Source organism: Hyperolius riggenbachi, chromosome 10 (assembly GCF_040937935.1).
Source record: "Hyperolius riggenbachi isolate aHypRig1 chromosome 10, aHypRig1.pri, whole genome shotgun sequence".
Taxonomy (NCBI): Eukaryota; Metazoa; Chordata; class Amphibia; order Anura; family Hyperoliidae; genus Hyperolius; species Hyperolius riggenbachi.
Genome location: NC_090655.1, coordinates 294,204,206 through 294,220,800, shown reverse-complemented (window position 1 = coordinate 294,220,800; position 16,595 = coordinate 294,204,206).

The following is a 16,595-nucleotide window of genomic DNA, read 5'->3' as shown; positions in this document are numbered from 1 at the left end:
GTTAGTGTTAGGAGTAGGTAGGAGGGGTTAGGAGTAAGTAGTGGGAGGTTAGTGTTAGGAGTAGGTAGGAGGGGTTAGGAGTAGGTAGTGGGAGGTTAGTGTTAGGAGTAGGTAGGAGGGGTTAGGAGTAGGTAGTGGGAGGTTAGTGTTAGGAGTAGGTAGGAGTGGTTAGGAGTAGGTAGCGGGAGGTTAGTGTTAGGAGTAGGTAGGAGGGGTTAGGAGTAGGTAGTGGGAGGTTAGTGTTAGGAGTAGGTAGGAGGGGTTAGGAGTAGGTAGTGAGAGGTTAGTGTTAGGAGTAGGTAGGAGGGGTTAGGAGTAGGTAGTGGGAGGTTAGTGTTAGGAGTAGGTAGGAAAGGTTAGGAGTGGTAGTGAGAGGTTAGTGTTAGGAGTAGGTAGGAGGGGTTAGGAGTAAGTAGTGAGAGGTTAGTGTTAGGAGTAGGTAGGAGCGGTTAGGAGTAGGTAGTGGGAGGTTAGTGTTAGGAGTAGGTAGGAGGGGTTAGGAGTAGGTAGCGGGAGGTTAGTGTTAGGAGTAGGTAGGAGGGGTTAGAGTAGGTAGCGGGAGGTTAGTGTTAGGATTAGGTAGGAGGGGTTAGGAGTAGGTAGTGGGAGGTTAGTGTTAGGAGTAGGTATGAGGGGTTAGGAGTAGGTAGTGGGAGGTTAGTGTTAGGAGTAGGTAGGAGGGGTTAGGAGTAGGTAGTGGGAGGTTAGTGTTAGGAGTAGGTATGAGGGGTTAGGAGTAGGTAGTGGGAGGTTAGTGTTAGGAGTAGGTAGGAGGGGTTAGGAGTAGGTAGTGAGAGGTTAGTGTTAGGAGTAGGTAGGAGGGGTTAGGAGTAGGTAGTGGGAGGTTAGTTGTAACGATTGGGTGTTGCAACTCAGACATCTGATTATTGTGTGACCTGCAGAATTATCAATAATACAGACTCTGTGGGCTTTATTCACAAAAGAGTGCTAACTGTTAGCACGGCCGTTTTTGTGCGAATTTTCGCGTTGCGCGCGATCGTGAATTTTCGCGCGAAACGATAACGGTTTTCACGTAAAAATTTGCGTTTGCGCGCAAAATCGTTATAGCTTCACACAAAAAATTCGCGATCGCGGGCAATGCGAAAATTCACGCGAAAACGGCCGTGCTAACAGTTAGCACTCTTTTGTGAATCAAGCCCATTACCTGATTATGTGGTGATCTGCAGTATCACCAATAATGCAAGTATAGCTAGCAGATATATAAAGGTGTATGGTGTTTGGTGCACAGTAGAATAAATAGATAGACCTCACCAGAGGAGCTGGCGAGCACTATCCACAACAACAAGGCTAGACCTCACCAGAGGAGCTGGTGGGCACTATCTGCAATTAACGCTAGGCCTCACCAGAGGAGCTGGTGGGTACTAGCTGTAAGAGTAACTGATAGTTTAATGAGACATCACCAGGGGAGCTGGTAAGGTACTATCATCAACAGTAACAGTATAGTTTGGCTAAACCTTACCAGAGGAGCTGGTAAGGTACTATCTGCAAAAGTGACTGTATAGTTTGGCTATACCTTACCAGAGGAGCTTGTAAGGTACTATCAGTCACAGTAACTGAATAGTATAGACTAAACCTCACCAGAGGAGCTGGTGGGTACTTTAGACGAGCACCTCACCAGTGGCAAGGGCCCACTGGTGAGTAGAGTGGTCAGACAGGCAAGGTACGGCAATAGAGAGGCAGATAAAGTACAGAATCGTGAGGCAGAAGAGTAGTAGATAATCAGGCAGAGGTTCAGCAACAAGATCAGATGGGCAGAAGTACAGAATCGATGAGCAATAGCAAGGTCAGAGTATAGCCAGAATCATACACAGGTAATCAGTAATACAATAATAATAGTCCTAGTCTTGTGTGAAATTCCTGGTTTCCTCCCAGATCAAAGCACACCGGATACTAGTCTAAGGTCTGAGCGCTAACACGAGTGTATTCGCAACCGCAGACAACTTGCTAATGACCAGTGAAGGCTTAAGAAGCCGAGGAGAGCTCACAGCCACGCCCCTTACCAATCAGGCAATCCGAGCGGCGTGAGTCACCTCTGACGTCAGCCGCCTAGCAGGTCAGCTGACGCGCCTTCTTCCAGCATAAAGGTCCTGTCTCCGCGCGCTCCCACGCTATACAGCGACCCTATAAGCACGAGACAGTGCCGTTCCCAGCGTGCTAGACGCCAACGGAACGGATGAGGCCTGAGAACAGGGAACAAAGGCGGCTGCGGGTATACCCTGCGTGTCCGCAGCCGCCATAGTTGCAGATGTTACATTAGTGTTAGGAGTAGGTAGGAGAGGTTAGGAGCAGGTAGTGGGAGGTTAGTGTTAGGAGTAGGTAGGAGAGGTTAAGAGTAGGTAGTGGGAGGTTAGTGTTAGGAGTAGGATGGGTTAGGGATAAGTAGTGGGAGGTTAGTGTTAGGAGTAGGTAGGAGGGGGTAGTGGGAGGTTAGTGTTAGGAGTAGGTAGGAGGGGGTATTGGGGGGTTAGTGTTAGGAGTAGGTAGGAGAGGTTAGGAGTAAGTAGTGAGAGGTTAGTGTTAGGAGTAGGTAGGAGGGGTTAGGAGTAGGTAGTGGGAGGTTAGAGTTAGGAGTAGGTAGGAGGGGTTAGGAGTAGGTAGTGTGAGGTTAGTGTTAGGAATAGGTAGGAGGGGGGTAGTGAGAGGTTAGTGTTAGGAGTAGGTAGGAGGGGTTAGGGATAAGTAGTGGGAGGTTAGTGTTAGGAGTAGGTAGGAGGGGTAAGGAGTAGGAAGTGGGAGGTTAGTGTTAGGAGTAGGTAGGAGGGGGTAGTGAGAGGTTAGTGTTAGGAGTAGGTAGTGTGAGGTTAGTGTTAGGAGTAGGTAGGAGGGGGATAGTGGGAGGTTAGTGTTAGGAGTAGGTAGGAGGGGTTAGGAGTAGGTAGTGTGAGGTTAGTGTTAGGAATAGGTAGGAGGGGGGTAGTGGGAGGTTAGTGTTAGGAGTAGGTAGGAGGGGTTAGGGATAAGTAGTGGGAGTTTAGTGTTAGGAGTAGGTAGGAGGGGGGTAGTGGGAGGTTAGTGTTAGGAGTAGGTAGGAGGGGTTAGGGATAAGTAGTGGGAGGTTAGTGTTAGGAGTAGGTAGGAGGGGTTAGGAGTAGGTAGTGGGAGATTAGTGTTAGGAGTAGGTAGGAGGGGGGTAGTGGGAGGATAGTGTTAGGAGTAGGTAGGAGGGGTTAGGGATAAGTAGTGGGAGGTTAGTGTTAGGAGTAGGTAGGAGGGGGGTAGTGAGAGGTTAGTGATAGGAGTAGGTAGGAGGGGGGTAGTGTGAGGTTAGTGTTAGGAGTAGGTAGGATGGGTTAGGGATAAGTAGTGGGAGGTTAGTGTTAGGAGAAGGTATGAGGGGTTAGGAGTAGGTAGTGGGAGGTTAGTGTTAGCAGTAGGTAGGAGCGGTTAGGAGTAAGTAGTGTGAGGTTAGTGTTAGGAGAAGGTAGGATGGGTTAGGGATAAGTAGTGGGTGGTTAGTGTTAGGAGAAGGTAGGAGAGGTTAGGAGTAGGTAGTGGGAGGTTAGTGTTAGCAGTAGGTAGGAGGGGTTAGGAGTAGGTAGTGAGAGGTTAGTGTTAGGAGTAGGTATGAGGGGTTAGGAGTAGGTAGAAGGAGGTTAGTGTTAGGAGAAGGTTGTGGGAGGTTAGTGTTAGGAGTAGGTGTGATGGGTTAGGGATAAGTAGTGTGAGGTTAGTGTTAGGAGTAGGTAGGAGGTGGGTAGTGAGAGGTTAGTGTTAGGAGTAGGTAGGAGGGGTTAGGAGTAGGTAGTGTGAGGTTAGTGTTAGGAGTAGGTAGGAGGGGGGTAGTGGGAGGTTAGTGTTAGGAGTAGGTAGGAGGGGTTAGGGATAAGTAGTGGGAGGTTAGTGTTAGGAGTAGGTAGGAGGGGTTAGGAGTAGGTAGTGGGAGGTTAGTGTTAGGAGTAGGTAGGAGGGGTTAGGAGTAGGTAGTGGGAGATTAGTGTTGGGGGTAGGTAGGAGGGGGGTAGTAGGAGGTTAGTGTTATGAGTAGGTAGGAGGGGGGTAGTGGGAGGTTAGTGTTAGGAGTAGGTAGGAGGGGGGTAGTGAGAGGTTAGTGTTAGGAGTAGGTAGGAGGGGTTAGGGATAAGTAGTGGGAGGTTAGTGTTAGGAGTAGGTAGGAGGGGTAAGGAGTAGGAAGAGGGAGGTTAGTGTTAGGAGTAGGTAGGAGGGGGTAGTGAGAGGTTAGTGTTAGGAGTAGGTAGTGTGAGGTTAGTGTTAGGAGTAGGTAGGAGGGGGATAGTGGGAGGTTAGTGTTAGGAGTAGGTAGGAGGGGTTAGGAGTAGGTAGTGTGAGGTTAGTGTTAGGAATAGGTAGGAGGGGGGTAGTGGGAGGTTAGTGTTAGGAGTAGGTAGGAGGGGTTAGGGATAAGTAGTTGGAGGTTAGTGTTAGGAGTAGGTAGGAGGGGGGTAGTGAGAGGTTAGTGTTAGGAGTAGGTAGGAGGGGGGTAGTGGGAGGTTAGTGTTAGGAGTAGGTAGGAGGGGGTAGTGAGAGGTTAGTGTTAGGAGTAGGTAGTGTGAGGTTAGTGTTAGGAGTAGGTAGGAGGGGGATAGTGGGAGGTTAGTGTTAGGAGTAGGTAGGAGGGGGGTAGTGGGAGGTTAGTGTTAGGAGTAGGTAGGAGGGGGGTAGTGAGAGGTTAGTGTTAGGAGTAGGTAGGAGGGGTTAGGGATAAGTAGTGGGAGGTTAGTGTTAGGAGTAGGTAGGAGGGGTAAGGAGTAGGAAGAGGGAGGTTAGTGTTAGGAGTAGGTAGGAGGGGGGTAGTGGGAGGTTAGTGTTAGGAGTAGGTAGGAGGGGGGTAGTGAGAGGTTAGTGTTAGGAGTAGGTAGGAGGGGTTAGGGATAAGTAGTGGGAGGTTAGTGTTAGGAGTAGGTAGGAGGGGTAAGGAGTAGGAAGAGGGAGGTTAGTGTTAGGAGTAGGTAGGAGGGGGTAGTGAGAGGTTAGTGTTAGGAGTAGGTAGTGTGAGGTTAGTGTTAGGAGTAGGTAGGAGGGGGATAGTGGGAGGTTAGTGTTAGGAGTAGGTAGGAGGGGTTAGGAGTAGGTAGTGTGAGGTTAGTGTTAGGAATAGGTAGGAGGGGGGTAGTGGGAGGTTAGTGTTAGGAGTAGGTAGGAGGGGTTAGGGATAAGTAGTTGGAGGTTAGTGTTAGGAGTAGGTAGGAGGGGGGTAGTGAGAGGTTAGTGTTAGGAGTAGGTAGGAGGGGGGTAGTGGGAGGTTAGTGTTAGGAGTAGGTAGGAGGGGGTAGTGAGAGGTTAGTGTTAGGAGTAGGTAGGAGGGGTTAGGAGTAGGTAGTGGGAGGTTAGTGTTAGGAGTAGGTAGGAGGGGTTAGGAGTAGGTAGTGGGAGATTAGTGTTGGGGGTAGGTAGGAGGGGGGTAGTAGGAGGTTAGTGTTATGAGTAGGTAGGAGGGGGGTAGTGGGAGGTTAGTGTTAGGAGTAGGTAGGAGGGGGGTAGTGAGAGGTTAGTGTTAGGAGTAGGTAGGAGGGGTTAGGGATAAGTAGTGGGAGGTTAGTGTTAGGAGTAGGTAGGAGGGGTAAGGAGTAGGAAGAGGGAGGTTAGTGTTAGGAGTAGGTAGGAGGGGGTAGTGAGAGGTTAGTGTTAGGAGTAGGTAGTGTGAGGTTAGTGTTAGGAGTAGGTAGGAGGGGGATAGTGGGAGGTTAGTGTTAGGAGTAGGTAGGAGGGGTTAGGAGTAGGTAGTGTGAGGTTAGTGTTAGGAATAGGTAGGAGGGGGGTAGTGGGAGGTTAGTGTTAGGAGTAGGTAGGAGGGGTTAGGGATAAGTAGTTGGAGGTTAGTGTTAGGAGTAGGTAGGAGGGGGGTAGTGAGAGGTTAGTGTTAGGAGTAGGTAGGAGGGGGGTAGTGGGAGGTTAGTGTTAGGAGTAGGTAGGAGGGGGTAGTGAGAGGTTAGTGTTAGGAGTAGGTAGTGTGAGGTTAGTGTTAGGAGTAGGTAGGAGGGGGATAGTGGGAGGTTAGTGTTAGGAGTAGGTAGGAGGGGTTAGGAGTAGGTAGTGTGAGGTTAGTGTTAGGAATAGGTAGGAGGGGGGTAGTGGGAAGTTAGTGTTAGGAGTAGGTAGGAGGGGTTAGGGATAAGTAGTGGGTGGTTAGTGTTAGGAGAAGGTAGGAGAGGTTAGGAGTAGGTAGTGGGAGGTTAGTGTTAGCAGTAGGTAGGAGGGGTTAGGAGTAGGTAGTGAGAGGTTAGTGTTAGGAGTAGGTATGAGGGGTTAGGAGTAGGTAGAAGGAGGTTAGTGTTAGGAGAAGGTTGTGGGAGGTTAGTGTTAGGAGTAGGTAGGATGGGTTAGGGATAAGTAGTGTGAGGTTAGTGTTAGGAGTAGGTAGGAGGTGGGTAGTGAGAGGTTAGTGTTAGGAGTAGGTAGGAGGGGTTAGGAGTAGGTAGTGTGAGGTTAGTGTTAGGAGTAGGTAGGAGGGGGGTAGTGGGAGGTTAGTGTTAGGAGTAGGTAGGAGGGGTTAGGGATAAGTAGTGGGTGGTTAGTGTTAGGAGTAGGTAGGAGGGGTTAGGAGTAGGTAGTGTGAGGTTAGTGTTAGGAATAGGTAGGAGGGGGGTAGTGGGAGGTTAGTGTTAGGAGTAGGTAGTAGGGGTTAGGGATAAGTAGTGGAAGGTTAGTGTTAGGAGTAGGTAGGAGGGGGGTAGTGAGAGGTTAGTGTTAGGAGTAGGTAGGAGGGGTTAGGGATAAGAAGTGGGAGGTTAGTGTTAGGAGTAGGTAGGAGGGGTTAGGGATAAGTAGTTGGAGGTTAGTGTTAGGAGTAGGTAGGAGGGGTTAGGAGTAGGTAGTGGGAGGTTAGTGTTAGGAGTAGGTAGGAGGGGGTAGTGAGAGGTTAGTGTTAGGAGTAGGTAGTGTGAGGTTAGTGTTAGGAGTAGGTAGGAGGGGGATAGTGGGAGGTTAGTGTTAGGAGTAGGTAGGAGGGGTTAGGAGTAGGTAGTGTGAGGTTAGTGTTAGGAATAGGTAGGAGGGGGGTAGTGGGAGGTTAGTGTTAGGAGTAGGTAGGAGGGGTTAGGGATAAGTAGTGGGTGGTTAGTGTTAGGAGAAGGTAGGAGAGGTTAGGAGTAGGTAGTGGGAGGTTAGTGTTAGCAGTAGGTAGGAGGGGTTAGGAGTAGGTAGTGAGAGGTTAGTGTTAGGAGTAGGTATGAGGGGTTAGGAGTAGGTAGAAGGAGGTTAGTGTTAGGAGAAGGTTGTGGGAGGTTAGTGTTAGGAGTAGGTAGGATGGGTTAGGGATAAGTAGTGTGAGGTTAGTGTTAGGAGTAGGTAGGAGGTGGGTAGTGAGAGGTTAGTGTTAGGAGTAGGTAGGAGGGGTTAGGAGTAGGTAGTGTGAGGTTAGTGTTAGGAGTAGGTAGGAGGGGGGTAGTGGGAGGTTAGTGTTAGGAGTAGGTAGGAGGGGTTAGGGATAAGTAGTGGGAGGTTAGTGTTAGGAGTAGGTAGGAGGGGTTAGGAGTAGGTAGTGGGAGGTTAGTGTTAGGAGTAGGTAGGAGGGGTTAGGAGTAGGTAGTGGGAGATTAGTGTTGGGGGTAGGTAGGAGGGGGGTAGTAGGAGGTTAGTGTTATGAGTAGGTAGGAGGGGGGTAGTGGGAGGTTAGTGTTAGGAGTAGGTAGGAGGGGGGTAGTGAGAGGTTAGTGTTAGGAGTAGGTAGGAGGGGTTAGGGATAAGTAGTGGGAGGTTAGTGTTAGGAGTAGGTAGGAGGGGTAAGGAGTAGGAAGTGGGAGGTTAGTGTTAGGAGTAGGTAGGAGGGGGTAGTGAGAGGTTAGTGTTAGGAGTAGGTAGTGTGAGGTTAGTGTTAGGAGTAGGTAGGAGGGGGATAGTGGGAGGTTAGTGTTAGGAGTAGGTAGGAGGGGTTAGGAGTAGGTAGTGTGAGGTTAGTGTTAGGAATAGGTAGGAGGGGGGTAGTGGGAGGTTAGTGTTAGGAGTAGGTAGGAGGGGTTAGGGATAAGTAGTTGGAGGTTAGTGTTAGGAGTAGGTAGGAGGGGGGTAGTGAGAGGTTAGTGTTAGGAGTAGGTAGGAGGGGGGTAGTGGGAGGTTAGTGTTAGGAGTAGGTAGGAGGGGGTAGTGAGAGGTTAGTGTTAGGAGTAGGTAGTGTGAGGTTAGTGTTAGGAGTAGGTAGGAGGGGGATAGTGGGAGGTTAGTGTTAGGAGTAGGTAGGAGGGGTTAGGAGTAGGTAGTGTGAGGTTAGTGTTAGGAATAGGTAGGAGGGGGGTAGTAGGAAGTTAGTGTTAGGAGTAGGTAGGAGGGGTTAGGGATAAGTAGTGGGTGGTTAGTGTTAGGAGAAGGTAGGAGAGGTTAGGAGTAGGTAGTGGGAGGTTAGTGTTAGCAGTAGGTAGGAGGGGTTAGGAGTAGGTAGTGAGAGGTTAGTGTTAGGAGTAGGTATGAGGGGTTAGGAGTAGGTAGAAGGAGGTTAGTGTTAGGAGAAGGTTGTGGGAGGTTAGTGTTAGGAGTAGGTAGGATGGGTTAGGGATAAGTAGTGTGAGGTTAGTGTTAGGAGTAGGTAGGAGGTGGGTAGTGAGAGGTTAGTGTTAGGAGTAGGTAGGAGGGGTTAGGAGTAGGTAGTGTGAGGTTAGTGTTAGGAGTAGGTAGGAGGGGGGTAGTGGGAGGTTAGTGTTAGGAGTAGGTAGGAGGGGTTAGGGATAAGTAGTGGGTGGTTAGTGTTAGGAGTAGGTAGGAGGGGTTAGGAGTAGGTAGTGTGAGGTTAGTGTTAGGAATAGGTAGGAGGGGGGTAGTGGGAGGTTAGTGTTAGGAGTAGGTAGTAGGGGTTAGGGATAAGTAGTGGGAGGTTAGTGTTAGGAGTAGGTAGGAGGGGGGTAGTGAGAGGTTAGTGTTAGGAGTAGGTAGGAGGGGTTAGGGATAAGAAGTGGGAGGTTAGTGTTAGGAGTAGGTAGGAGGGGTTAGGGATAAGTAGTGGGAGGTTACTGTTAGGAGTAGGTAGGAGGGGTTAGGAGTAGGTAGTGGGAGGTTAGTGTTAGGAGTAGGTAGGAGGGGGGTAGTGGGAGGTTAGTGTTAGGAGTAGGTAGGAGGGGTTAGGAGTAGGTAGTTGGAGGTTAGTGTTAGGAGTAGGTAGGAGGGGTTAGGAGTAGGTAGTGGGAGATTAGTGTTAGGAGTAGGTAGGAGGGGGGTAGTAGGAGGTTAGTGTTATGAGTAGGTAGGAGGGGGGTAGTGGGAGGTTAGTGTTGGGAGTAGGTAGGAGGGGGGTAGTGAGAAGTTAGTGTTAGGAGTAGGTAGGAGGGGTTAGGGATAAGTAGTGGGAGGTTAGTGTTAGGAGTAGGTAGGGGGGTTAGGGATAAGTAGTGGGAGGTTAGTGTTAGGAGTAGGTAGGAGGGGGGTAGTGGGAGGTTAGTGTTAGGAGTAGGTAGGAGGGGTTAGGGATAAGTAGTGGGAGGTTAGTGTTAGGAGTAGGTAGGAGGGGTTAGGAGTAGGTAGTGAGAGGTTAGTGTTAGGAGTAGGTAGGAGGGGGGTAGTGAGAGGTTAGTGTTAGGAGTAGGTAGGAGGGTTTAGGAGTAGGTAGTGGGAGGTTAGTGTTAGGAGTAGGTAGGAGGGGTTAGGAGTAGGTAGTGGGAGGTTAGTGTTAGGAGTAGGTAGGAGAGGTTAGGTGTAGGTAGTGGGAGGTTAGTGTTAGGAGTAGGTAGGAGGGGTTAGGAGTAGGTAGTGGGAGGTTAGTGTTAGGAGTAGGTAGGAGGGGAGTAGTGGGAGGTTAGTGTTAGGAGTAGGTAGGAGGGGTTAGGAGTAGGTAGTGGGAGGTTAGTGTTAGGAATAGGTAGGAGGGGGTAGTGAGAGGTTAGTGTTAGGAGTAGGTAGGAGGGGGGTAGTGGGAGGTTAGTGTTAGGGGTAGGTTGTGGGATGGTGTTAGCAGTAGGTATGGGGGGGGTTAGGGGTAGGTTGTGGGATGGTGTTAGCAGTAGGTATGGAGGGGGTTAGTGTTGGGGGCAGGTTGTGGGATGGTGTTAGCAGTAGGTATGGAGGAGGTTAGTGTTAGGGGTAGGTTGTGGGATGGTGTTAGCAGTAGGTATGGAGGAGGTTAGTGTTAGAAATAGGTATGGAGGAGGTTAGTGTTAGGGGTAGGTTGTAGGATGGTGTCAGCAGTAGGTATGGAGGAGGATAGTGTTAGGGGTAGGTTGTGGGATGGTGTTAGCAGTAGGTATGGAGGAGGTAAGTGTTAGAAATAGGTATGGAGGAGGTTAGTGTTAGGGGTAGGTTGTGGGATGGTGTCAGCAGTAGGTATGGAGGAGGTTAGTGTTAGGGGTAGGTTGTGGGGTGGTGTTAGCAGTAGGTATGGAGGAGGTTAGTGTTAGGAGTAGGTTGTGGGATGGTGTTAGCAGTAGGTATGGAGGAGGTTAGTGTTAGGAGTAGGTATGGAGGAGGTTAGTGTTAGGGGTAGGTTGTGGGATGGTGTTAGTAGTAGGTATGGAGGAGGTTAGTGTTAGGAGTAGGTTGTGGGATGGTGTTAGCAGTAGGTATGGAGGAGGTTAGTGTTAGGAGTAGGTAGGGGGATGGTGTTAGCAGTAGGTATGGAGGAGGTTAGTGTTAGGGGTAGGGGGATGGTGTCAGCAGTAGGTATGAAGGAGGTTAGTGTTAGGAGTAGGTTGTGGGATGGTGTTAGCAGTAGGTATGGAGGAGGTTAGTGTTAGGGGTAGGTTGTGGGATGGTGTTAGCAGTAGGTATGGAGGAGGTTAGTGTTAGGGGTAGGGGGATGGTGTCAGCAGTAGGTATGGAGGAGGTTAGTGTTAGGAGTAGGTTGTGGGATGGTGTTAGCAGTAGGTATGGAGGAGGTTAGTGTTAGGAGTAGGTATGGAGGAGGTTAGTGTTAGGGGTAGGTTGTGGGATGGTGTTAGTAGTAGGTATGGAGGAGGTTAGTGTTAGGGGCAGGTTGTGGGGTGGTGTTAGCAGTAGGTATGGAGGAGGTTAGTGTTAGGAGTAGGTTGTGGGATGGTGTTAGCAGTAGGTATGGAGGAGGTTAGTGTTAGGAGTAGGTTGTGGGATGGTGTTAGCAGTAGGTATGGAGGAGGTTAGTGTTAGGAGTAGGTTGTGGGATGGTGTTAGCAGTAGGTATGCAGGAGGTTAGTGTTAGGAGTAGGTTGTGGGATGGTGTTAGCAGTAGGTATGGAGGAGGTTAGTGTTAGGAGTAGGTTGTGGGATGGTGTTAGCAGTAGGTATGGAGGAGGTTAGTGTTAGGAGTAGGTTGTGGGATGGTGTTAGCAGTAGGTATGGAGGAGGTTAGTGTTAGGAGTAGGTTGTGGGATGGTGTTAGCAGTAGGTATGGAGGAGGTTAGTGTTAGGAGTAGGTATGGAGGAGGTTAGTGTTAGGGGTAGGTTGTGGGATGGTGTTAGCAGTAGGTATGGAGGAGGTTAGTGTTAGGGGTAGGTTGTGGGATGGTGTTAGCAGTAGGTATGGAGGAGGTTAGTGTTAGGAGTAGGTTGTGGGATGGTGTTAGCAGTATTTATGGAGGAGGTTAGTGTTAGGGGTAGGTTGTGGGATGGTGTCAGCAGTAGGTATGGAGGAGGTTAGTGTTAGGGGTAGGTTGTGGGATGGTGTTAGCAGTAGGTATGGAGGAGGTTAGTGTTAGGGGTAGGTTGTGGGATGGTGTTAGTAGTAGGTATGGGGGAGGTTAGTGTTAGGGGCAGGTTGTGGGGTGGTGTTAGCAGTAGGTATGGAGGAGGTTGGTGTTAGGGGTAGGGGGATGGTGTTAGCAGTAGGTATGGAGGAGGTTAGTGTTAGGGGTAGGTTGTGGGATGGTGTCAGCAGTAGGTATAAAGGAGGTTAGTGTTAGGAGTAGGTTGTGTGATGGTGTTAGCAGTAGGTATGGAGGAGGTTAGTGTTAGGGGTAGGTAGGGGGATGGTGTTAGCAGTAGGTATGGAGGAGGTTAGTGTTAGGAGTAGGTTGTGGGATGGTGTTAGCAGTAGGTATGGAGGAGGTTAGTGTTAGGAGTAGGTTGTGGGATGGTGTCAGCAGTAGGTATGGAGGAGGTTAGTGTTAGGAGTAGGTTGTGGGATGGTGTTAGCAGTAGGTATGGAGGAGGTTAGTGTTAGGAGTAGGTTGTGGGATGGTGTTAGCAATAGGTATGGAGGAGGTCAGTGTTAGGAGTAGGTTGTGGGATGGTGTTAGGGGTAGGTTGTGGGATGGTGTTAGCAGTAGGAATGGAGGAGGTTAGTGTTAGGAGTAGGTTGTGGGATGGTGTTAGCAGTAGGTATGGAGGAGGTTAGTGTTAGGGGTAGGTTGTGGGATGGTGTTAGCAGTAGGTATGGAGGAGGTTAGTGTTAGGAGCAGGTTGTGGGATGGTGTCAGCAGTAGGTATGGAGGAGGTTAGTGTTAGGAGTAGGTTGTGGGATGGTGTTAGCAGTAGGTATGGAGGAGGTTAGTGTTAGGGGTAGGTTGTGGGATGGTGTTAGCAGTAGGTATGGAGGAGGTTGGTGTTAGGAGTAGGTTGTGGGATGGTGTTAGCAGTAGGTATGGAGGAGGTTAGTGTTAGGAGTAGGTTGTGGGATGGTGTTAGCAGTAGGTATGGAGGAGGTTAGTGTTAGGAGTAGGTTGTGGGATGGTGTTAGCAGTAGGTATGGAGGAGGTTAGTGTTAGGGGTAGGTTGTGGGATGGTGTTAGCAGTAGGTATGGAGGAGGTTAGTGTTAGGGGTAGGTTGTGGGATGGTGTTAGCAGTAGGTATGGAGGAGGTTAGTGTTAGGGGTAGGTTGTGGGATGGTGTTAGCAGTAGGTATGGAGGAGGTTAGTGTTAGGAGTAGGTTGTGGGGGTGGTGTTAGCAGTAGGTATGGAGGAGGTTAGTGTTAGGGGTAGGTTGTGGGATGGTGTTAGCAGTAGGTATGGAGGAGGTTAGTGTTATGGGGTAGGTTGTGGGATGGTGTTAGCAGTAGGTATGGAGGAGGTTAGTGTTAGGGGTAGGTTGTGGGATGGTGTTAGCAGTAGGTATGGAGGAGGTTAGTGTTAGGGGTAGGTTGTGGGATGGTGTTAGCAGTAGGTATGGAGGAGGTTAGTGTTAGGAGTAGGTTGTGGGGTGGTGTCAGCAGTAGGTATGGAGGAGGTTAGTGTTAGGGGTAGGTTGTGGGATGGTGTTAGCAGTAGGTATGGAGGAGGTTAGTGTTAGGGGTAGGTTGTGGGATGGTGTTAGCAGTAGGTATTGAGGAGGTTAGTGTTAGGAGTAGGTTGTGGGATGGTGTTAGGAGTAGGTATGGAGGAGGTTAGTGTTAGGAGTAGGTTGTGGGATGGTGTTAGCAGTAGGTATGGAGGAGGTTAGTGTTAGGGGTAGGTTGTGGGATGGTGTCAGCAGTAGGTATGGAGGAGGTTAGTGTTAGGAGTAGGTTGTGGGATGGTGTTAGCAGTAGGTATGGAGGAGGTTGGTGTTAGGAGTAGGTTGTGGGATGGTGTTAGCAGTAGGTATGGAGGAGGTTAGTGTTAGGAGTAGGTTGTGGGATGGTGTTAGCAGTAGGTATGGAGGAGGTTAGTGTTAGGGGTAGGTTGTGGGATGGTGTTAGCAGTAGGTATGGAGGAGGTTAGTGTTAGGGGTAGGTTGTGGGATGGTGTTAGCAGTAGGTATTGAGGAGGTTAGTGTTAGGAGTAGGTTGTGGGATGGTGTTAGGAGTAGGTATGGAGGAGGTTAGTGTTAGGGGTAGGTTGTGGGATGGTGTCAGCAGTAGGTATGGAGGAGGTTAGTGTTAGGAGTAGGTTGTGGGATGGTGTTAGCAGTAGGTATGGAGGAGGTTAGTGTTAGGGGTAGGTTGTGGGATGGTGTTAGCAGTAGGAATGGAGGAGGTTAGTGTTAGGAGTAGGTTGTGGGATGGTGTTAGCAGTAGGTATGGAGGAGGTTGGTGTTAGGAGTAGGTTGTGGGATGGTGTTAGCAGTAGGTATGGAGGAGGTTAGTGTTAGGAGTAGGTTGTGGGATGGTGTTAGCAGTAGGTATGGAGGAGGTTAGTGTTAGGAGTAGGTTGTGGGATGGTGTTAGCAGTAGGTATGGAGGAGGTTAGTGTTAGGGGTAGGTTGTGGGATGGTGTTAGCAGTAGGTATGGAGGAGGTTAGTGTTAGGGGTAGGTTGTGGGATGGTGTTAGCAGTAGGTATGGAGGAGGTTAGTGTTAGGGGTAGGTTGTGGGATGGTGTTAGCAGTAGGTATGGAGGAGGTTAGTGTTAGGAGTAGGTTGTGGGGGTGGTGTTAGCAGTAGGTATGGAGGAGGTTAGTGTTAGGGGTAGGTTGTGGGATGGTGTTAGCAGTAGGTATGGAGGAGGTTAGTGTTATGGGGTAGGTTGTGGGATGGTGTTAGCAGTAGGTATGGAGGAGGTTAGTGTTAGGGGTAGGTTGTGGGATGGTGTTAGCAGTAGGTATGGAGGAGGTTAGTGTTAGGGGTAGGTTGTGGGATGGTGTTAGCAGTAGGTATGGAGGAGGTTAGTGTTAGGAGTAGGTTGTGGGGTGGTGTCAGCAGTAGGTATGGAGGAGGTTAGTGTTAGGGGTAGGTTGTGGGATGGTGTTAGCAGTAGGTATGGAGGAGGTTAGTGTTAGGAGTAGGTTGTGGGATGGTGTTAGCAGTAGGTATGGAGGAGGTTAGTGTTAGGGGTAGGTTGTGGGATGGTGTCAGCAGTAGGTATGGAGGAGGTTAGTGTTAGGAGTAGGTTGTGGGATGGTGTTAGCAGTAGGTATGGAGGAGGTTGGTGTTAGGAGTAGGTTGTGGGATGGTGTTAGCAGTAGGTATGGAGGAGGTTAGTGTTAGGAGTAGGTTGTGGGATGGTGTTAGCAGTAGGTATGGAGGAGGTTAGTGTTAGGGGTAGGTTGTGGGATGGTGTTAGCAGTAGGTATGGAGGAGGTTAGTGTTAGGGGTAGGTTGTGGGATGGTGTTAGCAGTAGGTATTGAGGAGGTTAGTGTTAGGAGTAGGTTGTGGGATGGTGTTAGGAGTAGGTATGGAGGAGGTTAGTGTTAGGGGTAGGTTGTGGGATGGTGTCAGCAGTAGGTATGGAGGAGGTTAGTGTTAGGAGTAGGTTGTGGGATGGTGTTAGCAGTAGGTATGGAGGAGGTTAGTGTTAGGGGTAGGTTGTGGGATGGTGTTAGCAGTAGGTATGGAGGAGGTTAGTGTTAGGAGTAGGTTGTGGGATGGTGTTAGCAGTAGGTATGGAGGAGGTTAGTGTTAGGGGTAGGTTGTGGGATGGTGTTAGCAGTAGGAATGGAGGAGGTTAGTGTTAGGGGTAGGTTGTGGGATGGTGTTAGCAGTAGGTATGGAGGAGGTTAGTGTTAGGAGTAGGTTGTGGGATGGTGTTAGCAGTAGGTATGGAGGAGGTTAGTGTTAGGAGTAGGTTGTGGGATGGTGTTAGCAGTAGGTATGGAGGAGGTTAGTGTTAGGAGTAGGTTGTGGGATGGTGTTAGCAGTAGGTATGGAGGAGGTTAGTGTTAGGGGTAGGTTGTGGGATGGTGTCAGCAGTAGGTATGGAGGAGGTTAGTGTTAGGAGTAGGTTGTGGGATGGTGTTAGCAGTAGGTATGGAGGAGGTTGGTGTTAGGAGTAGGTTGTGGGATGGTGTTAGCAGTAGGTATGGAGGAGGTTAGTGTTAGGAGTAGGTTGTGGGATGGTGTTAGCAGTAGGTATGGAGGAGGTTAGTGTTAGGGGTAGGTTGTGGGATGGTGTCAGCAGTAGGTATGGAGGAGGTTAGTGTTAGGAGTAGGTTGTGGGATGGTGTTAGCAGAAGGTATGGAGGAGGTTAGTGTTAGGGGTAGGTTGTGGGGTGGTGTTAGCAGTAGGTATGGAGGAGGTTAGTGTTAGGGGTAGGTTGTGGGATGGTGTTAGCAGTAGGTATGGAGGAGGTTAGTGTTATGGGGTAGGTTGTGGGATGGTGTTAGCAGTAGGTATGGAGGAGGTTAGTGTTAGGAGTAGGTTGTGGGATGGTGTTAGCAGTAGGTATGGAGGAGGTTAGTGTTAGGGGTGGGTTGTGGGATGGTGTTAGTAGTAGGTATGGAGAAGGTTAGTGTTAGGAGTAGGTTGTGGGATGGTGTTAGCAGTAGGTATGGAGGAGGTTAGTGTTAGGGGTAGGTTGTGGGATGGTGTTAGCAGTAGGTATGGAGGAGGTTAGTATTAGGAGTAGGTTGTGGGGGTGGTGTTAGCAGTAGGTATGGAGGAGGTTAGTGTTAGGGGTAGGTTGTGGGATGGTGTTAGCAGTAGGTATGGAGGAGGTTAGTGTTAGGGGTAGGTTGTGGGATGGTGTTAGCAGTAGGTATGGAGGAGGTTAGTGTTAGGAGTAGGTTGTGGGATGGTGTTAGCAGTAGGTATGGAGGAGGTTAGTGTTAGGGGTAGGTTGTGGGATGGTGTTAGTAGTAGGTATGGAGGAGGTTAGTGTTAGGGGTAGGTTGTGGGATGGTGTTAGTAGTAGGTATGGAGGAGGTTAGTGTTAGTAGTAGGTATGGAGGAGGTTAGTGTTAGGGGTAGGTTGTGGGGTGGTGTCAGCAGTAGGTATGGAGGAGGTTAGTGTTAGGAGTAGGTTGTGGGATGGTGTTAGCAGTAGGTATGGAGGAGGTTAGTGTTAGGGGTAGGTTGTGGGATGGTGTTAGGAGTAGGTATGGAGGAGGTTAGTGTTAGGGGCAGGTTGTGGGATGGTGTTAGCAGTAGGTAT